The sequence below is a fragment of the Lissotriton helveticus genome, chromosome 6 (assembly GCF_964261635.1).
Source record: "Lissotriton helveticus chromosome 6, aLisHel1.1, whole genome shotgun sequence".
Lineage (NCBI taxonomy): Eukaryota > Metazoa > Chordata > Amphibia > Caudata > Salamandridae > Lissotriton > Lissotriton helveticus.
The window spans coordinates 449,042,908-449,066,449 of NC_136067.1; positions in this window are offsets into that span (position 1 = coordinate 449,042,908).

Sequence of the window (23,542 nt, forward strand, 5' to 3'; positions counted from 1 at the left end):
TAGCGATTCTTTACCATTCCTAGTTTGCGATGACCTATTTGCTAATTACAAATTACCCATTCATTTCCATGCAGCAGGAGGCCCATAGGAATGAAGGTGCAATTTGCGATTAGCAATTACCTCATCGCAAATTACGAATTTTTCCGAGGGTGCAGGGGTGTCTCAAGAACACCCTGCTGCACCCCTGAAAAAGAAATTTGGGGTCATATGGCGCACATAAATTTTGAAAACATTCCTTTACCTCAAAAACGATTTTCAACTCATAATTTGAAAACACTGCACATGGGGAAACGACTTAAAATGTCCTTAAGACACATAAAAGCATTTTTTGATTGCCTTTGCAGCATGTTTCAGTCACCTTTAACATGCCTATGTAACGGAAACATTCAAAATCTAAATTTGCCATGCACAGGTGGGAGCATATTTACAAGCAATTTGCTCCACAGACAAACTTCTTACATTGAAATGGGAAAAATAACATCAGAGACTCTCAATTACCTTATAAAGAAGCAGACACCATTATGTCCTTCTCATCAATATTAAAACCATTGCTTTTTCTCAAAAACGATTTACAAGTCATAATTTGAAAACACTCCACAGCTCCTATGCACATAAAAGCCCTGTCAGTACTAATACTTCACATTTTCTCCAATTACAATTTCTCAAAGAAACAAAATCTATTTGTGAAACACTTGAGACAAAGCAACATTTGAAAAACACAACTTTCTTCATAATTTTCTCCTTAAAGCACACTATTTTCTATCTAAATTAAAGAAATCTTTTCTCACCTTAGCAAATACTTTGAGTTTCAAAACAGTCTCAGAAACACACCAATTTGTCTTCAGCAGAGCAAAAGGTATGCACTCCAGAGTCTGCAGCTATCAAAAGCACAGAAATGCTGTAATTCCTCACACATATCTCTCATGTCACCCAATCAAAACTCTTCCCTCACTTTTTTTCAAAGCAAAACCCTTCCCCCCTCTGCCCCCTTTCTGCTTTTTCTGCATAGCAACCACCTCTTGCAAGACCTCTCACACAACAATGTTGCAATTGAACTCTGAACTCTCAGTGCACCTGCATATCCAGAGCATTCTTTCATTTAATGATTTTTTCTTCGCCACTCAAAATACATCTTTCAACGAACTCATCCATGCACACTAACTTTCTGTTTTCAGCAATCAAAATCCACCAATCACTCTTACTGCTTCATTAACACAGAAACTCCTCAGTTTTTTTCATTTTACACTCTCATTTTTTCAACTGCCATTTCATTGCCACACTTCATCTGACTGCAGGAGAACCTTCTCTCGCCATGTTTTCTGTCTGGATTGTTGGACATAGTTATATCTATTGGGCTCAAAGGTACGCTGAAAACAGGAATTTACCTAACCTCAATTTACAAGATGTGGAAATTAAGTGGTTTGGCCACAGAGGATTAAAATGTCACCAATTGATACCATTGGTGAAAACCTTTATGCATTTGCCAAAACCTGACCTGTTAATTGTGCACTGTGGAGGTAATGATTTGGGCACTTTGACTGGGGTAGGTCTGGAAATGCTTTTAAAGGACACCTTTGAGCAATTGATGGCACTTTTTCCTCAGACTGCCTTGGTATATTCAAATATATGCCAAAGACAGAAATGGAGGTGGTCGAACCAATTTTGTCCACAAATTGAGAAATCGAGGAAGCATGTAAACAAATCTGTTTCAGCTTACATGAGAGACCATGGAATGGGCTCCCTGTACAACAATAACTTGCGTTACTACATGCAAGATATCTACAGAGGAGATGGAGTTCACTTCTCAGATGAGGGCAACAGAGTTTTCACTCTGAATTTAAGACTGTGCATTGGTACCTACTTATAAGTACCTAAATGTACCATAAACCCAAAAGCTCTTCTCAGAGCTACCCTACATCTGATCACTCACAATTATTATTTTACTCTAACTTTTTTCACTAATTTTCAAGAAAGTACGCTCCCCAGAACGCTTCCCGGTTCGCGAACCGGGCGCACTCCACGCAAAAAAACTAAAAAAACGGTATATGTTTTTTTTTGCCCTGCGAGACCCTTTCAAAGCCTCCACATCAAACCTAGGGGGTCAGGGACGATCTACTATGCCCCCTTATGGTCATTTGCCCCTTCGCTTTGGCCTCCTCTTGTCTCTCGATCCTACCGAGAGACAAGATGGCGGCCGCTACGGACTGTTTGGAATGTTTACAGACGCCGAAAAACCAATCAGCTTCGCAAACCTCCGTAACGCGAAAAGTACGCGAAGCGGAGCGCTGTTACAGATATATATCTTTTTTTGAACGTTAATTTCTCAAAATCCACTGGAGCACATATATTGAGACCTAGCAAAGGCACATCGGGCTACCAGTCCCTACAATTTTGCCAAGTTTCGTGCAAATCCATTCAGCCGTTCGATTATTATTATTTTATTTTTTTTTGCCCCGCGGGGCCCTTTTAAAACCTCCACATCAAACCTAGGGGGTCAGCGACAATCTACTATGCCCCCTTATGGTCATTTGCCCCTTCGCTTTGGCCTCCTCTTGTCTCTCGATCCTACCGAGAGACAAGATGGCGGCCGCTACGGACTGTTTGGAATGTTGACAGACGCCGGAGAACCAATCACCTTCGCTTCACAAAGCTCCGTTGCGCGAAAAGTACGCGTCCTGGAGCGCTGCCCGGTCCGCTGTTACAGATGTATATCTTTTTTTAAACGTTAATTTCTCAAAATCCACTGGAGCACATATATTGAGACCTACAAAAGGCACATCGGGCTACCAGTCCCTACAATTTTGCCAAGTTTCGTGCAAATCCATTCAGCCGTTCGGGCTAAAAGTGAGGCCAACCGCCCTATGGAAATTAACATGGGAAAAACGTGTTTTGGGACCCCCCTTTTTTCTCGGCCCCCCCTTGACGAACCCCCCCAAAATTTTCAGGGGCTGCTCAGAAACAAAATGTGCCATTTTCCTGAAAATTTCAGCCAATTCCGTCCACAAACGCCAAAGTTATTAGACATAGAATTTTCAAAAATCCCATAGAGAAAAAATCCTAACTATATATACCTACTGGCGACCGCCAGTAGGTAATATATATATATATATATATATATATATATATATTCAACGCTGAATCCTGACCGCCAAACGTGACGGAAACCACAGGCGCGGACCTCGTTGTCAATCCAAAAAGTGTTTAGTAAGATCGTAAACACGAACAAAAAGCCACATTACAAGAGTCAGTGGCAGCAATCCATTTTAATTGCAGTTAAAGTGCAAGAGCGAGTGCCCTCCCTGACGCGTTTCGCTCCGCGAGCGGAGCTTGATCACATATACACACACACACACACACACATATAAATACCTATACCTATAAGTTATAATTAGGACCTATTTTCTATAGGAAATCTGCAACATTCTATTTGGAATAACTTTGGCGTCAGTTGACGAATCTTCGCGAAATTTTCAAACTTGGTGGGGCGCTCCGGTCCGCTCCTATCCTGACAGTCTTGGGGTAATTCGTGAAGTGGGGGTTGAGAACAGCTGAACGGAATGACACCAAATTTGGCAAAGTTGTAGTCCTTGGTTCCGACTTGTGCCTTTTGCTTATTTGGTGTAAGTCTGTTCAGTAGTTTCTGAGAAAATTGCAATTAAAAGTACATATATATCTATGGCCTCGGTGGATCCGCGCATCCGTCGCGGCTTATAAGCTCATTGTCCCGATCACGGGCAGAATGCTGATTGGCTGTGAAGTGGTTGTCAACATTCGAAACCAGGAAGTGTTGGCAGCCATTTTGTGCCTCGGTAGAAGCGATGATCTAGAAATTAGTGGAAGAAGTGTTCAAAAGGTATAAAGGGGGCAGCTAAGAAATATTTTGACCCTCTAGACATGGCCAGGGTGGCCCACAAGGACCCCTAGGGCCGAAAAAAGAATTTATTTTTTGGCACAAAACTGAGAAATGTGCGTTGGGTGCATGGATCCGCCGTATTAAGAATTTAAAAAAAAGCGCGGGCTCCTGTGTTTGTTTAAAAATTAGGTACTTGGGAAGGAGAAATCCCGGGGTCTAAAATATTGCATTTGAAGCGGGGCCAAGAAAAAGGGGGGTCTCAACATGTTTTCCTCATGCAATTTTCCATAGGAATCGTTCATCATGGCTACGTCCCGATCGGCTGAACGGAATTACAAAAAATTTGGCAAAGTGGTAGTCTTTGGTTCAGACTTATGCCTTTTGCTTAAATGGTGTAAATCCGTTCAGTAGTTTCTGAGAAAATTATAATTAAAAGTACATATATATCTATGGCCTTGGTGGATCCGCGCATCTTGCGCGCACTCTAAGAGCACTGCCACGATCACGCACTGAATGCTAATTGGCTGTCAAGTGGTTGTTAACCTTTGAAACCAGGAATTGTTGGCAGCCATTTTGTGCCTCGGTGGAAGCGAGGTTGAAGAAGTCAGTGGAAGAACTGTGAAAAACATATAAAGGGGGTAGAAATATCTTGACCCTCTATACCTGCTTAGAGGGTCCCACAACAACTCCAAGGGCCCAAATTATTATTTATTTTTTCTAAAAATGGCAAAGTGCCCTTAGGGTGGAAAGGATGCTTAGGGTGCGTGGATCATGCCGTAAACAAACAAATAAAAAGGAAGTGTGGGCCTTAATAATTAGCTACTGGGGGGTCCAAATTCCAAGGGAAAAAGTTTTACATTTTATGGGGTCTCAGAGGGGCTTTCTAGCACCGGAGATCGCCACCCTCCTGGGCTAAAACATTAATGGGTGGCGGGGGTGGCTCAACCGCCATCCCACCAGTAAAATAGATGGGTGGGGGGCTCAAAGGCCCGCTACTCCCTGTGGGGTTTTCAAAAATGGTTGAGGGGGGCTCAAAGCCCCTACAGTCCTAGGGACCGCCATTTCTGTTTGCTCTGGTTCTCTGGTGTGCACTCGTTGGGTGCACGACCCTAATGCGTCGGGTGCGCGATTCCAAGGGGGGACAAAAGTAATATTTTTCAGATATACATCAAGCTTATGTGTTTAGATTTTGGGTTGCTCTAAAAAGAGCCCTTGTGTTTATTGAGAGAATTTTGGTACTTACAAGTAAGTACCTATGCAGAGTCTAAAGCTCAAGAGGAAGACTCTGTTACCCTCATCTGTAAAATGTACACCATCTGTCCTATAGATGCCGTCCATATTGAAACGTAGATTGTTGTGGTAAATGGACCCCATTCTATTATCTCAGAGAAAAGTAGAAACAGATTTATTGACATGTTTCCTAGCTTTCTCAATCTGTGGACAAAATTGATTGGACCAGTTCCATTTCTGCCTTTTGCATATGTTAGAATAGACAAAGGCAGTTTGGGGGAAAAGTGATATAATTTCTCCAAAGGTGTCCTTCATAAGCATTTCCAGACCTACCCCAGTCAAAGTGCCTAGGTCATTGCCATCACTGTACACAATTATGAGGTCAGAGTGTTGGAGATGTAAAAAAGATTTAACCAATGGCATTAATTGGTGCCACTTTAACCCTCTCTGTCCAATCCATTTAATGTCTACATTTGGCAAAGCTAGGTCTTTGTCAATGGCTCTTTTTTCTGCGTACCTTTCGCTCCAGAAAATATTGCTGTTTCCCACAATCCATACTGTCAGCATCTTGCAAGGGGGTCTGGATGCACTGAGATGTTCTCTATAAATAAAATGGTAGTTTGAAAAGTATGATTTTTCTAAAATGGTGGATATTATTGGCTGTTTAAAAACATTGTAGTCTGAAAAATAGGGTGCATGTTTCTGTTTTTTAAAAGCATATTTCTTATTGGTTATGAAAAACTGTTTGAATGGAAGGTTACATGAGATTAGGCGAGACTTTGGAAAGTCAAGCACACTTGATGTTTGCATTAGCAACATTGTGTGATGAACTTGTGACCTGTGTGCTTAGTTTAGTGCTGCATGTACTGTTACCATGGTAACAGACAGTAAGCAGATTGGGGGTAGGGTTCAAACGTATGTCAATTGGAAGGGGCTGAAATGTCTAACCAATAGAAATGTGTGTTAGATTTTGAATTAATGTGGGAAGGAATATGATTTGATATTTACATGTATATGTGTGCTGAATGAGAGGGAAAGTTTGCAATTTTTTGGTTTTGCTAAGTAGTCCAGTACAGAGATTCAGTATATGAAAATCTGGTGTGTTACTGAAATTCTTCTTAATCTACAAATCAATTTGAAAGGTAAATTAGTAATTATAAAGATTTTTATTTGGGGTTCTTGTTTTTAATTTAATAATGTGTTTTTCCTGGTAAAATCCAGGTAGTAGTGTTACTTGTCTAGAATTACAAGTGTGCTGGCTGTTAGGATAATGCATAAAGCGCAATTAGCGAGAGTTTTGGTATCGCTCCTCAAGTGCAGGGTTACCTTGTAAATATATATATATATATATATATTTATTTTTTAAAATTTTTATTTATGCTATTTATACATGTACATACAGTGCACAGGGATAACTTTGTATGGGTAACCATCCTATGCAGTACAAGATAAGTGGTACATGGTAAGTATTTTGGATGGCCCCCTTTTGCTGGTTATTCAGTAGTGGTAGGCTGGGAGTAGTGTAGGAGAAGAGAGAGAGAAAGGTGTGAATAAGCAAAGAGAGAGAAAGATTTTACAGGCTAGGTCAGACAGCATCAGCGAGCGCAGTGGCAGTGGAATACATTTTCATTAGATGCTAGTTCATGTTTTAAGGTGGGACAAAAGTGGTCAAGCACTTGTCCAGTGATTCCCATAGGCTCCTGGAGGTGGTTTTCCAGGGTGAGTATCTTATCGCTAGAGAGTCGGCTCCTCTTAGATAAGTGATCCAGCTGAGCCATCCGCTGTAAGATGTTTTAGAGGTGTCCTTCCAGTTTGTGATTACTAGCTTGGCTGCCGCGATTAGGAGAAGATCCAGGAGTTCTCTTTCTCCCTCTGTGGGGAGCTCCGTTCGGATAAAAGCCGTAGTGATCGAGGCAAAGTCTCTTATTATTTTGCATTTGAACACCTTCCCCAAAAACCCCTTGAGAGTCGAGCACAGAAAAATCAAGTGTTCTAGGTCACCTTTGGCTGCGTTGCAGTTCCAGCATATTGGGCTGTCTCTGAGTCCTAGTTTATGTAGACGGTCTGGGGTCCAGAATGTTTTGTGTAAGAGCCATAGTTTGGTCTGTGCCAGGGCTGGGGTAATATTAGTCCGCGTGGGTGATGACCATAGAGTGCTCCACTCCCGGTCGTCCAGTGTAGGGTGTATGCGGCAGTTCCAATATTTTTTGTTTTTTTCATTGATATTCAATTTTTGCGTGCTGCGGGGTTTATATAGGCGTGAGACCTGATGTCCTAGTTTATTTATGTTAGTTACATATTGGAATATTGATGGCTTTGTATTTGTTATTTTGGATTTTGTCATGGCTGTTTTGATCTTTAGGAATCTGTAGTGGTCTGAGTCTTCGAGTTGGTGGGAGGTTTTTAGGTTGGCGAAAGTCAGTGGTGCGGAGTCTGCCTCCAGCTGACATGGGTGTGTGATGCCCTTTTCCATCTAGTTATCGAAGTAAAGTTTTTTCCCTTTGTATGTTATGGCGCTATTTGCCCATAGGGATTCGGCTTTGGAGCTCTTAATGCTAACCTCCATCTTTTTGTCTAGCTTCAGTAGTGCTATTTTGGTGTTTTTCAATATTGTGTTGCTCGCGAGGGGGTGCGTGTTGGCAGTGAGAAGGGCAAGTGGGTTCAAATTTTTTAGTATTGCCTTTTCTAGCTGTAGCCATACTGGTGCGTAATCTGTTGATTGCTCTATCCAGTGTGCACCCTGCTTGGCTAGGAATGCTAGTTGAAATGTCTTGAAGTCAGCTACATTTACCCCTCGCTGATTTTTGGGTCTTCTTAGTTTCTTCAAGCTTATCCTATCCTAGCTTTTTTGTCCCGCCAAAGGAATCTGGTGAACATTTTATCTAGTTTTTGGTGGAATTCGTCTGAGAGGAACCTTGGAAGCATGCTTGTCAGGTACTTTACTAGGGGAGTGATCATCATTTTTATTGTTTCGATTCTCCTCCACCAGGACATGAATTTGGGAGACCATGCCTCTAAGTGTTTCTTAATTTTGTCTAGTATGAGTTTCTCATTGTGTCTTAGGGTGGATATCAGGTCTGTGCTAAAGTAAATACCCAGGTATTAACGCTATTGTTGGACTCCCCTCTTCCATGTTCTACTGTCATAGGAAAACGTATCTTGCCTCTGGGAACGCCTACATTGGAACTTTTTGGAGATACGAGGCGAGCCGTTACCACACCGGCTGCTAACATGCATTAATGCATCTTAGCTTTGCCTAGTAAATAGAGCAATATAATTTTCACCGCATTTTTTACATTTTTAAAAGTAATTGCGGTGAAATGGTATTTGTTAATATGCCCTCCAGCTTGCTATGACAGAGTGGGAACCTCGACTCCGCCTTGCCATAGCAAACAGCAGTGCCAATGTCCTGGGGGTAGACACCCCGAGACACAGCAGAAGCAGGTCCTCGGGGGTGGTGTTCACCAAGGCTTTTGACTGCTCTAGAATGGGGGCCACGTGACCTGTCTCCTACAATATAAAAAGCCACGGAGGGTGGTGATCAGCGGGGCTTAGAGGGACCTTAGAGCCCTCCGACACATTGTTGTTCAAAGCCTCAAAGAATAGCGGTTCCCGGAGCTGGACGCGGTCTTTAAGGCCGTCCTACCTAAGTATTTTTCTGGGAGTACCTTTGAGTTTTCCCACCCATTTGTAAATGTAAATCCAGAACTTGCATAGCGCACAAATCATCCCCGAAGGGGTATGTCAGCACTGGAGGCCGCTGGGAAGATTAAGCAAGCTATTGTCCAAAGTTGCATGGTGCTGGGCAGACCCCTGCTGCTGGAGCCGGGGATCGAACCGTGATCCCCACCGTCCAGCATCAGTCGCCCTGGCCGCGGCGGCACACCTCTTTCCCATTTATTTTGTAGCACTGAGGAATGGTGGTCCCCGGGCTTTAGGGCCCCTCTGAACCTCAATGAAATGTAATATTTTAGACCTCGGGATTTGGCCCTCCCCTGGTAGCTAATTTTTAAACAAGCACAGGAGTCCGTACTTCGTTTTTATTTTTTTGTACGGTGGTTCCATGTACCCTGCGCATATTTCTCAATTTTTTTAAAAACAAAAACATGCTTTAGAAAATGGACTGTGTTGAACTCATGTACACTATGCATGTACTGGTGTAATCACTTTTACAGTTGTGTTTTAGGCCGACAATTCTCTAGTCAGTATACCTACACTACAGCAAACACCCTGACACTGCTTTTGCAATGCCAAAGTGAATCTTTTAGTACAATGTTTTAATTCATTCAGTAAAGTAAAATTCAACTAGTTATAAATTTACTTAGTGTCTTTTCTTGTACTGTTCTAATTATTCAGTTAGTATGCATGTACTCATATAGTGAGTCAGGCTTTAGGACACAGAGTGGTTCAAACTCCTATGCACTATGCGTGTGGTGTAGTGTAACCACTTTCACATTTGTATTTAAAGTATACAATTTCTCTGACAGTATTTTAATAGAATGTGTTTGCATAGAACTAAAAAAGTATAATTTATAAGATTAGTAATATACTTTTATTTATGTATTTTTTGTACAGCTATTGTGTATCATCATTAAAATAACGTTATCATGCCTTAAAAAGGTCGGAAAAGAAAAATGAGCTAAAGGATATTTAATTGAAGATAACTCAACAACAAGTATTGGATGATCAACATAATGTGGCCAAAAAGAAGAAATCTTCTGGTAAGATTACTAAGAATTTTATTAAAAATATTTCTAGACGGAAAAATAATGTTCAAAATTTTGAACGCAGTGATGACGCTTCAACAACAAAAAAAATAGCAAAAATAGGAAAGGAAAAAAAGCATGTGTAGAATCAAAAAAATCGTTTTTTGGTAAAAGAAGAGATAATCAGTATAAAGAGATTCAAAAGAAAATATTTTATAATAGAATAGTAAATAATTTGCTGAAAGATTTGAAGAAATATAAAAAGAGATCACTATTTTATAAAAAGAAGAAGCATATTGAATCCATTGTTGAAAGGGCTTTTGAAGTAAAAAGAAAACTATTTATTTTAGTGTTAAACAGACTTCGATCACTAGATAAACCTATCCATTCAATGAAGGCCAAAAATAAGAGGAAAAGAGTAATTAACAGAACTCATTTTTGTGATTTTTTTAGGTGAATGGAAACAGTTCAAGTTCAGAGCCTTTTTTTAATGAAGAGAGTTATTTTCAGACCAATGATTTGTTGCATGCAGTTGATACCAGTGGTCGAGCTTATGAGGTTAGAAATGGTTGTCCAATTGACAAAGAAAAAATGGTTCCGAGTAATGCAGAAGAAGTGTTAGCTGACGAAGTTCTAGGCAGACGTGCTGAAGCACCAATGTAGATGTGGGATTGCAGTAGTATTTGTAGTGTACGACAAGAATCTATTGATCTTTTACGTAATTTCTTATGTGAATATAGTAAAAAAAGTGTTAAACAAAAGATTAAGATGTTGCAAGGACTAGACCCCTGCAGAGTGAGAGAAAATACTGGTTTGCAAGGTCATTCTCTGGCTTGTCTTTCTATAAAAGTATGTCAACGTGTTTTTCATCATTTCAGGATGTTGGCAGTACATCATACTCAAATGCGGAAGTTAGTCAGAAGATTGTATTATGCAAAAAGTCCAGCAATAAAGTTAAATGAGTTGAACAGTGCTATTTATGCGTGGGTCAGTTTCAGATGTGAAGAAGATTTGTGATATTGAGTTTTGTTACTTTGGTTCTGAACAAGAGAGTGAAGAAACTCTGACATTAATAGAGGAAAATATTGAAGAGAATGTTGAACATAGTTGTACCAAAAAATTTGAAGGTGAAATTACAAAGTTTAAGGTGATTTCAGGTGAAAGGCCAAATTACTCTTGTATTTGTTGCTGGCGATCTCACTATAAAAATCAAACTAGGAGTGTTGATCTGTATTTAGAAAGAGAAAATAATGATATGTGGAAGGAGTTTGCAACTTATTTGTTGGAAGACAATTGTTTTGATTTGGGTTCTGATCAGCGTCTTTGTAAATATTGTTATAATAAATTAGATGAGAATAAAATGCCTGCTAGAGCTGTCCATAATAATCTAGAGTTGGTTGCTATTCCTCCAGAATTGATAGATTTAAATACCTTTGAGTCTATTCTCATTCAATGTGTGCACCCGTTTTAGGCTATTGTTCTTATGGAGCCACAAACAGGAAAATTGCCTCCTTCAGATTTACAGAGAGGATTAACCCCTTCCATGCTCATGACGGAACAGTTCCGTCATGAGCGTCGGTTGAGCTGTGCTCATGACGGAACCGTTCCGTCATGACTCCGCCCGCGCAAGGCGGAGTCAGCATGGGCGGGGAATTCGCGCCACACGGAAGCGGTTAAAAGGAAGAGTTGTATATTTACCATTAGATTTAAAGAAAAATGTTGAAACTATTTAGAGTGTGTAGAAAATGAACCACTAGTGATTCTAGTTAATGGCATTCCTACTAAGAGTAAGAAAATCTGGCAGGAGTTAGTGGATGTTAGGAAAGTGCAGAAGGCAAATTTGTGTTTGATAAAAAACAATGAGTACTATAAAAATGTGTATATCGGAGAAGAAGGAATAGTTTTAGCAGAAGATACTGAAACGCCAAGTGGACAAATTGAAAAGGTGGATATATCAAGAAGTGAAGAAATCTATGAACATTACAGTGTACATCCACTTCATTCAAAAGAAGTGATGGCAAACACTATTGAGTTGTTTCAAATGAAAAAAGCAAAGGGAAGTCAAATGAATGTATGGGAAGAGAGCTTGGAAGCTCGTTGTTTTCCTCAGTTGTTTCCAACAGGAAAAGGAGGACAATATGATGAACGACCTGTGCAAATTCCTGCATCTGAATATCGGACAACAAGATTATATGCAGAAGATCCAAGATATAGACAATGTATTCCTTATTTATTTCATCTTTTGTTTGAAAGTGACTTGTCTAGACTTTCATATGCAGTCAATCACATATTGAAACAGGGGTACATTTGCAAAATGTTTCTGCAAAGGATTTTTTGGATAAAGTGCACCAGAGGGATTATCATTTAGAATCTCAGCTGATTAATCTAATGGCATGTCAGCGTGGCACTAATGAATATTGGTACCGTCGTCATGGAGAACTGAAATGCATGCTACGGAACGTAGGAACTCCTACATGGTTCCTTACCCTAAGTTGTGCTGAGTACGCTTGGAATGATTTACTTGAATTTCTTCGAGAGGCAAATTCCAATATAAAAAATATTAAATACAAGACACCTGGAGAATTGTGCTCTTTGGAGCCTGTTAATGTATGCAGGTATTTTAATCATAGGTTTGAAGCTATGATGTATTTTATCTGCAATAAAAAAAATCCTCTTGGAGGAGTTGTGGATTTCTTTTGGAGAAAGGAGTATCAAGCAAGAGGTGCTCCTCATATACATATGCTATTATGGATCAAGGATGCCCCAAAATTCGGAACAGATTCAGATGATACTGTTTTATCTTTTATTGAAGAATATGCCACATGTGCTGTACCCAAAAGTACAGAAGGAAATAACTTAAGACAAGTCTTATGATTCCAAAACCATCGATGTGGAAAATACTGCAGACGAAAGTACAAGTCTAAGGATAAGTTCTATACCAAATGTCGTTTTGCATTTCTACGTCTGGTAATATCCAAAGGAAGAGTGAATAGTTTTATGTCAGCTATGCGACATGTCATCACAAGAAAGTCTCCAAAAAATACCTACAATTTAAGAAGAAGCAAAGAGTCAAAATACATAAATGACTACAATCCAGTTATTCTGTCCATGTGGCATGCTAACATGGATATTCAATATGTTGCGGACAATTCCATTGCTGTTGCTCGATATGTAAAGTCCTTCATTACAAAATCCGAAAAGACGGAATTGAAAGAAATGTGGGAAGAGATTTCTCACGAAAAGAGTCTAAGTAAGAAATGATTCAGTTTCAGTTTGAAGATGTTATCCCATCGAGAAATCGGAGCATATGAATGCTCAGATCGGTTATCATCTGCAAGTCTATACTCCAAATCTAGTAGTATCATTTGGGTGAGTCTAGGTCTTGCTGCAATGCGAAATCGGGTACTGAAACCTGTGGAAGAAATTGAACATTTAGCTGTAAAAGATCCCAAAAGTACAGATATTTTGAAAGCGAATATGTTGGACACATATTACCCAAACAGAAGTCATCATCTTGAGAACATATGTCTCTATGAAGTGCTGCAAAACTACACTTTTAAACGGAATACTACTGAGAACATCAATGATGGAAAATATGGAGAGATTGGATGCGAAGAATGTTTGGTAAAACAAACAAAAGGAAATGTGATTAATCAAAGGAAGCTGAGTTGCGACACTGCTGATAAAAGGGAATTTTACCATTTAGCTCTTTTGCAACTGTTTAAACCGTGGCGTTCAGAATTTCAAATTACTTGGAGATTTTCAGAGCTATGAAGATTCCTTCAATGTTTGTAAAGATAACATACAATGTACTGCTTTTGCAAATTATGTGAAAATGTTGAACAATGAAATTGATCAAGAAGCTACTTTGCAGCTGAGATTGATAGAGACAGTTCTCAAGACAGTCAAAGTTCTGCTGCGCTGAATCAAGATCCACTAGGAAAACCAATTGTTGAAAATGAAGCAGCAATTGCCATGAATGAGGTGGAAACAGTTAATGCATCAAGCTCAAAAAGATGTAACAGACTTACCAAACTTGGAAGAACAACTAAATGTTGAACAGAAAGAAATATATCAGCAAGTGAGACAACAGATTGACCATGGATTTCTTCATGAAATGAAAGAATGTACATGCTCATCTTTTCAACCTATCTGAATGTATGTGAGTGGACAAGCTGGGACAGGAAAAAGTTTCTTAATTAAAGTAATCACCACTTATCTACAGAAAACAACGGAGTCACATTTGGCTTCTATTGTAACTCCTCCAACAGGGTTAGCGGCACACAACGTTAAAGAAATTACATTACATCGTTTTTTGATGCTACCTGTGGAGCATGAAAACACATTGAAATTTCACAAGTTATCTGGAGAAGCTTGTTGTGAAGTTTCGGGTGCTGAAGAAAATGAAACTTCTTATTATTGATGAGGTAAGCATGGTCTCAAACTTAATGCTTGCTTTTGTGCATTTAAGAATGCAGCAAATTTTAAAAACTGAGTATGACGTGTTATTTGGAGGAAAACATGTAATAGTTTTTGGAGATTTTTTGCAACTTACTCCCGTAAAAGGACAACCAGTATTTAAAACACTTGCGCATGAAGACACCAGAAAGTCTCTGGGTAGTGTTGGAAATGTAAACATTAAGGGCCCGATGTAGGTGGCCATTTACCGACCGGTAACGGCCGATTTCGGACGGCCGATTTCGGCCGTTACCGACCGGTATATGGGTATTTGTGATGTAGGGGCCCTATTTTACCGGTTCGGTAAAATTACCGATTCGGTAAATTTACCGAATCGGTAAAATACCGAATCGGTATTTTTACCGATTCGGTAACTTCCTGATGTAGGTGGGACTCTTCTGAGTCCCAAAGGCCTTACAGATTTGGTATTTTATCACCCAATCCAATTGGGTGGTAAAATACCGAATCCAGGTGTGCGTGCACATGTGTGCATGCACACCTATGCCATGTGACAGACAGACATGCCCTTAGGGCATGTCTGTGTGCCACATGGCACACATGCCTGTATTTGGGATGCTAGAGGGTGTCAAAGTGACACCCCCTGCACCCTTGCTGAAATCGGTATTTACCGAATCGGTAAATACCGATTCGAAATTGCCCATTGATTCCTATGGGCTTCAAGGCCCATAGGAATCAATGGGCAATACCGAATCGGTATTTACCGATTCGGTAAATACCGATTTTTACAGATTTGGTAATTCAATTACCGAATCTTCCTAAATCTCCCTCCTTCATATTTACCGATTCATAAATACCGAATCGGTAAAATTCGGTATTTATGAATCGGTAAATACGAGTTTCCTACATCTGGCCCTTGGTCTTATTTTGAATACAAGGAACTCATTACAAATATGCGACAGGCAAATGATGTTGATTATGGAACTATTCTTCAAGATATAAGAATTGGTCTACTGACAGAACATGGCAGAGAAGCTTTGCAGAGTCTATTACTTTCCAATTTGTTTCCAAATGAAAATGTAGTTCCTCAGAAAATATATATGAAAATTGCAGAAAACAAATCTGTAATCTGCTTAATGCCAACTCTGCATGAGTGTTCCATATTTAACTAACAACTTTTGGAACTGGAAAATGAAGAAATAATAAAAATCACTTAACTTGCACTTGCAGCATCGCCGAGTAAGTGATGCAGCGAGGGTAAGGTAATGGTTTTATTTATTCTTTATTTAATTTTAAATTTAATTTTACCTATGCGTCGTCTGTAGACTTCCTGCCCCACCGCTCTTACCTGTGCTAGCCACGCCTAAAGTACGAGCAAAAATGCAGCCAGCCAATAGCAAAAAGAGGGCCTGATTTGAGGCCGACTAAATAATTACAGCAGGTCTTAAAGAGTTCAGTCATACTAAACTTAAACAGACTGAAAATGCACTGCCTTGCTCGACCTAAAAACGAACACTACTCTGGATGCACTGTTGGTGCCTGACCTGGCACACGATCTCTGGAGTTTCATTTGTGAAATTATCTCAAAGATAAAAAATATGAGTGTCTGTTAACAATACTGATTATTTATTGCAGAAGTGTGCAGCCATGATCAAACATATAACATGTAAAACTCCTTATATGCATTTGTACAAGTCTTTCAACTATATGCTTTTCCAACTTGCATTAGTTTTTGGGAAAGGGAGAAAGCATATACATTTGCTGATAAGGAAACTCTCAAATTATTACTTCATGCATACCATGGGATTTTATTGCCATTTAGTCAAATTCCAAATAAAGATTAGTTGATGCCTTCCCACAAGTGGACGTGGCATTACATATTTAAGTCTAATCCCATCGATTGTCTGTTACCATATTTTTTGGTCCTCCACACACATCGATATAGAAAATCCTTTTCAGTTACATAACTTATAAACCCATACACGCAGCAGCCATAATGGTCTGTGTTTCTCTCTTTAAACCAAGCAATCCAAGCACCTTCATTTTACTTCCAATATCTAATAAACGATGGTGTGCATTAGTGTTTGTGAAAATCTGCCGAGAATGTGCAAATGGACTGGGAAGCTTTATATTATATTTTCTCCAGGAGTAAAATATTTTCTTTTACGGGAAAGCTCCTTCCATTACAACCTCACCAATTTTTGAGGTATTTCACTCATCTTCCGATCCATGAAACGAATTAACTCCTGTCTGTATAAGAAGTTCAGTTTTGGTCTTTTCTAGGGTAGAACAGGTCAGAAATTATTTTGTGAAAACCTAGGGTGTGGACAAACTCACAGGGCATTTCAGCCAGGAAGCCCACTTTGTACTCATAAAATAGGCTGTTTGCACATACAAATCGAACTTGCCCATGCAAACAGCTTTGTGAGACTACTTTTTGGGCTTTTGGGAGCTCTGATTGTTGTTTGACCTAACTGAACTAACACACCACATGATCTCTGAGATGAAAGCAAAGCACTTGTGAGCAGTAAAATAAAGGCTGCCTCAGAATTACTGTGCTATTTAGGTACAGTTATACAAAAAAGGGCAAAGATATTGTTGGCTCACATTTTGCACCACATTATCTACACATGATCTTTCCAACGAGGGCAAAGATTGAATGAGATGGAAACTGAAGTCTGCCTTCACCAACTAGAAGTGTTCTCTCAATAGATTGGTGAGACTGCCAGTTTAAAGTGAGCCAGACACTATAGGATACCGTTTTCTGTCAAGTAACGTGCATTTTTGCTTTTCGGCCTCCTGTTTTTTACATTGTTTTGTTGAGTTTAGGACTCTGAGCACTCCATGTAAATTGTGTTTATGGTTTAGTGTTTTCATAATTAGCCTCTTTGATATACTGCTAAGTCCCTAGTAGTGTGCCCAGAGCCTGTACATCAATTACTACAAGTGGGTCTGCAGCACTGGTTGTGCCACCCACACAAGTAGCTTTTCAAAGGTGTCTCAGACCTGCCACTGCAGTGTCTGTGCACAGTTTTTAACTGCCATGTCGACCTGGTAAGTGCACCCACTTGCCAGGCCCTTCCCTTCCCATTTCTTACATCTACGTCACCCCTAAGGTAGACCCAAGGTAGCCCCATGGGCAGGGTGCAGTGTATTTAAAAAGTAGGACATTTACTGGTGTGTTGTACATGTCTTGATAGTGAAATATTGTACATTTCTTTTTCACTGTTGAAAGGCTATCCCTCCCGTAGGTTAACATGGAGCTGCTTTGTAAGCACTTTTACAAATGTAGCTGTCCAAGGGGAGCTGATAGAAAAGTGGAGTTTAGTATGCCTGAACTCTGGATTTAAAAATACATCTTTTAGCAAGGATGATTTTTATATTGTGTATTTGGAAATACCGCTAGTAGAAAGCGGGTATTTCCTTGTCTGACCATCCATGTGCCTCTGCCTGTTTTGTATTTTAGCTGCCTGGGCTTTAGACTGCCAGCTGCTGGTATGTGCATTCACACTAGACAGACACAAGGGGGGTTGAGGTGTGTCCTGTTTTTTCTGGGTGACTTATAGTCAGGCTGAATAGACCTGGCTGCATTTAGAGTAGTGGGATGAGTCGTTGCTAGCACCTGAATGGAATGTGTGTGTTTCCACAATGGTGTCTCCGTCACCTGGAGTGAGCCTGGTCTGAGCCAGGCAGAACTGGATTATGTATGCCAGTGGAGCTTTGATTGTGCCAACTTCAAAGGGAAAAGCAGAATAAATACTGGGGCCCTGACCCCAGGACTTTAGATTACTGTTAGACTAAGGAACCTACCAGGAAGAAGAGCTCAAAGAGTTGTGAGGAGAGACTACCACTTTGCTGTGTGCTTTGCTAGGTTGGCCTGCAGTTGCTGCTTCTGTCTTGGGCAGGGAAAGGACTGGACTGTGCTTTCTGCATCCCACGTATCTCCAAGGGCTTGATGTAGAGCTTACCTCTTGTTGGAAGTCTGAGGGAAATCAAAGACTTCAACATCTTCTGGGTACCGGCTTCTAGACCTGGATGTTTTAGCTGCCACACAGGAGAAAAGGTTACTTGACGCCGTCAATGACATCGCTGCCGGCTCCGTGACCTGAAGACACCATATAGGGCACCGCCACACTTCACACCACAACCCTGGTCTCACTGATGATGCCATCCGATGCCGCCACTGAGCTGCTGCTTGCATAGTGACCTGTGGGTGCCGCACTCCGTACCCCCTCGCTTAACAGTGCCGCCCTGGTATCCACAATGATGCTGCGATGCCCTCATCAAAGCCGCTGCCTTCACTGTGACCTGTGTACATCGCTCGTGGAGAACGCAGAGCACCGTTCCACTCCGCACTGCTGCCTGAACTCACTGACGCCACTGCTCCAATCTGACGTCGACGCCGCTGCCTGCACTTTGGTTTGGGGGCACCGCTCATGGGTTACTCATCGCACCACTGCATCCCACACACTGCCTTGGCCCACCGATGCCAGCAACATTGACTCCAGATCATCAACCGACGCCACTGTTTGCACCGTGACCTGTGGGCCCTGCACACCACATCGCCCCGTAATGCACTGGATCTTGAGTCTACTGGCGACAGCGCTTCAGCAGCGATGATGCCTCTGCCTGCACCGCGACCTGTCAGCACTGCAATGAGCACTGCTCCACTTCACACTGCAGCCCTGACGCCTTTCCGAAGTTGGCACTCCTGACTTCAAACTCACAGAGTTCAATCTATAACGTGTGTGACTTCAAGGGCCCGCCGACTCTTGCACGGATGTCCAATCCGACGCCTGTAGACACCGCTCCTCCAGAGCTCACCACAAAGCCTGATGCCCTGCATGTCCAAATGTACTCTTTTACGAGTGTCCCTGACACCATATCTGGCCCGCAATGCAGTATTCGGCCAGAAGAGTTGGATTTGTTTGCTTGCGAAGCCGTAAATGCCCCAGACTGTGCTATCGACTTCAAGGAACTATGTATAAAGTCTATTTTTGCTTTATTGGAATTGTGGGTTACTGTATGTTGGATTTGTCTTGTTTTGTCTTGTTTTACACAAATAAATATTGGGTATTTTTCTGAAACTGGTGTGGTGTCCTTTTGTAGTGTTTTCACTGCTGGTTATGTGCAAATGCTTTAAACACTGCCTCTGGGATAAGCCTCACTGCTCGTGCCAAGCTACAAAGGGGGGGGGGGCAGGGGATATTTTAGACATGTAATCCCCTTATCCTGCATAGAGTGGTGGATTCTGTCTGGGTTAGGTGCAAACGCTAGCCAACCAGAAAACCCATTTCTAACAGTCTCACATCGGTGATCAACAATTCGTTGGTTCCAAGAAGCAAAATTATGGAATGTAAGACCTTTAGCTTGGTCCATCATTGCAAACAAATCTGGTTCATAAGATCCCTTGGTACCATCCTTGTTAGTCACTCTGCTCAAGGTAATTGACAATCCAGACAGATATGACCAGCTTTGAATCTTTTATGTGTGTTTGCTCATGCTTCACGAGGAAATAGGACAGACATCACACCTATGAAGTGTCACAAAACTAAGGGGGAGCTTAACAAAGTTAAATATGATGGTAAAAGATAGGGTAGACTTAGCACAAAAGAGAAGTAGAGACATGAATATGCAGTTGCCCTTTTAAAAAATAACTTCAAGGTTTTAATTACCAATAGGATAAGACTGGCAATTAGTCTCACCTTTCCAAGTATGAAAACATTTTCCTGTGGTTTTTCATAATGTTAAGCATCCTCAAAAAGTTTTTTTTTTTAAACTTGCTACCGATGCTGTTCACCTTTGGCAAAAAAAATGCCTACTACAGTGTGATTACATACAAACGTGCATGCATCACTATGGAGACACGCACATACGTCATCAAAATGCGTTTATTTATTGGTCCAAGACCGCAGCTGCCCATTTTAGAGTAGAAAATGAAATGATAATAAGAAAAGAAGCAGCCCTTCCAAAAAGGAAGAATAAAATTGAAAACAGGACAAGGATGAGCATGCTTCCTCCCTCAAGAACCACTTTAACTAAATTGCACTTATGAACCCCAAAAGTGGGAGATATGTCTGGGATTGACAAACCCCTTTGTGACATAATTCGCTTTGGAAGATGAGGTCATGTTTAAAGTGTAGTGGCACAACACGATTCTCAGGTGTTATTAGCAATATCCAAACTAAAAATAATGGGGCATATTACCAACAACTAGCGATAATTATTGCTAAGTTGGCTTAGCGGGAATATTTCTATCGCCGCCCTTCACCTGTTTTTATCGCTGAGATACCTTGCTATTAGCAAGGTTTATCTCAGGAGCGATAAAAAACAGGTGAAATGCGTGAATATCGCTGTCAATACGGCGATATTCAGGCATTACCGTGACAATGCTCTTAGCCATGTTATCCACCTCTCATTGGATAACATGGCTAAGAACTGGTCAGGGCAGGCGTTAGCTTTTGGAGATATTCGCGCTTAGCGCGAATATTTCCAAAACTACGCCTGTGTTGATCATAGGCGATAGCGATTGCAGCGACCGTTTTCAGTTGCTGACATTTTGGCATGCCCACTTTGCATGTCATTAGCGATAATTATCGCTGCCATGCAAAGCGGGCCCCAAAATGCCCGCTATCGCCTACAAGCTGTCGCTAACTGGTGTTAGCGACAGCTCGGTAATAGGGCGATAAAATTATCGCCGCTTTAGCGGGAAAAAGTCCTGCTAAAGCGGCGATAATGGCCCTTGGTAATATGCCCCAATGTGTTTCCTTTGATAAGAGTCGCAACTGGTGGATCACTGTTAATTATCTTACGGTATATTTTTTTCTGCATGGGAATACATTTTGTGGGGAAGGGTGCCCTAGTCCAGGTATTTAAAAAACATCTGCAAAGCAGTAATGCAACAGATTTTTTTTGTGAAAAACATATTAACAGTAGCCGAATATTAAATTCATAACATCTGAACGTTCCTTCGCTGAATAGGTCATTCTGTTGCTCAGGCATCTAGTTTCTGCTTAACTAGGAATGTTGCAAAATAGGTTGTGTGGCGCAGCTGGGTGCTTTACACTGTTTCTCCAGTAGAGATGCTCTCCAACATTTTGGCTTATAAAATATATACATTTCTTAAATTTTCTACTACTTTTTGGATACTCAGTTATATGTTTTGGCAGCATATTTATATCGCAATTATGAAGGGAGAGTTCTTCCATGACCAGTGAAAAACTGCATACAAAATAGAATCTATGGCATTTGTAAATTATATTTGTAAATTAATTGCTCTTTAGACTATAAATACATATTTGTTTCTCATTTTCATACTTAGTCTCACATGGAGTGTGCTTCTTCCACGAAGAGTCAGTTAATTTCCAAATAAAACACACTGTAGCTGCTCCTCCAGGCTAAGAGAAAGCAGTTTGTTAGACGGAAACATTCTTGCATTACAGGCTAAATCACCCTATCCATATGACACACCTACAAATCTATTTTGAGTGGCTGGCAACGGTTCCTCCTCATTGTTATGTTGAAGGTGCTCTGGTTGTAGCACCAGGAAGTTGTAGGTGTGTCCTCTTTTATTTGGAATATAGCTTCATTGCAACACTTACTTCCTTCTTGTCGAGTTAGACAGGCACCCCGAGTAGCTTTGGACAGACTTAGCTTTACAAGAATCGGAGGTTAGTAAATACCACTTAACTATTTTCATCAATCATGTTCCAGCTAAAAAAAAAAAGATTTTCTCAATAACTCTACATGATGAATTGTTTGATCTATTGAGGGCTCGGTTTACAAACTTTTTCCTGCCTTGGGTGTCCATAAACATTGAGCAAAGTTGAATTACGAACAAGCTATTGAAATTTAGAATTACAGAATCAACATTTTGGGAATATTCTTGCCGAAAATATTCCACTTGAGAACGTGGAAATTCCACCAATGTGGTTACTTTTCACTGTCATGAAATATATGACTTTTTAGAAGTTTGAACGAGAAGTTTTGATAATCCCAAAACATAAGTCTACGCCTCTGAAATGTACACTTATGTCTGTAATTTTGCCACATACTATGTTGTGTTTACGTTATTTAGGGGCACGCAGCCATGCTTAATCAAAAATTAAACGAATCTTTTGTACAACATATACATTGCTTTCATGGGAGTAAACAGGGTGGGCAGCAGGGATACCAATACACGGCATATAAAAAAGAGGTAAAAGTTTGTGAGCTCAAAGTCCAAGCATTCGGATACAGGATGCTCAAATAACAACTGACTTAAAAGCCTTTCAGTGTAGATAATCGATGATGCCCTGGTGGCTGCTGCTGCTAATCGAGGCATGAGAAATGGAACAGAGTGACAGATGGAAAAAAACATAGAACACTTACGACAGCAAAGCTCGGGAGGCCTGTAGATGTTATCACTGTTTTCAGGCACACTAGGAAAGGTTTTGTGTTTGGCGGGTAAGTGGCGGAAAGGAGGGGTGGGTGCAGCAGGCTGTGACATTTTAAAGTCACAAAGAGGCTCTTCTCTTTCCACTCCATCTAGCATACCTGCAAGTCAAGAGCGCAGAATACTGGCGAGCCAGCAAATGTGACTTGAAATAAAAGACGGTCTTTACGCATGGATTGTCCCGGGGAAAGGAAAGAAAAGCAGAATGAGTCCCTCGTCAAGATAAATCCAGACTTATGTAAGTGTCTCGGAATACTATGACTTAGTTTTATTTACTTCACTCAAGGTTACTGAGTTATTGTTTTGACTACACTTTAATGAGTTATAGATTTATGTATTCTTTACAAATAGTTCTAGCAGATTTTTACCAGAGGCTAAGATTATCACGGGGGACACCGTTCCTAAAATAACTTTTTTTAAACGCGTATTAGACATGTTTTCAGAAATCATGAGGAATTTGCCAGGGTATGGTTTACTGCAGCGTCTAGAAGCTAGCATTATAAACCACTGTCAAAGCCAAGCGGTGTGCCTTTTATCATAGTGCATCGACCCAGAGGCTAGAATTATCGCACTCAGTAGGCGGTGGCACAGATGGGGATAGCGATCAAGCATATGGAGGTGTCCTCACCTCCTCCCGTGGTTCATCACACCCTGCCCTGTAAAGATCGAGTGCCACGTCTTGATAATTCATTTCTACATGGCTGAAATGATGATCGTGGGGTGGAATAGAGCAAGTAGTAGTGCCCCCCATATCACCCATTTGCAAAAGCGTAATGGTAATTCTTAGGATTGTTTTCCCTAGGGTGGAATTCACCCCATACACACGTATGGTAATGGTGTGGCAATTCCTGGGATTCCACTTTTGTTAGGGGTGCCACTGCCGGCAAAGTAAAATAGTTCTAA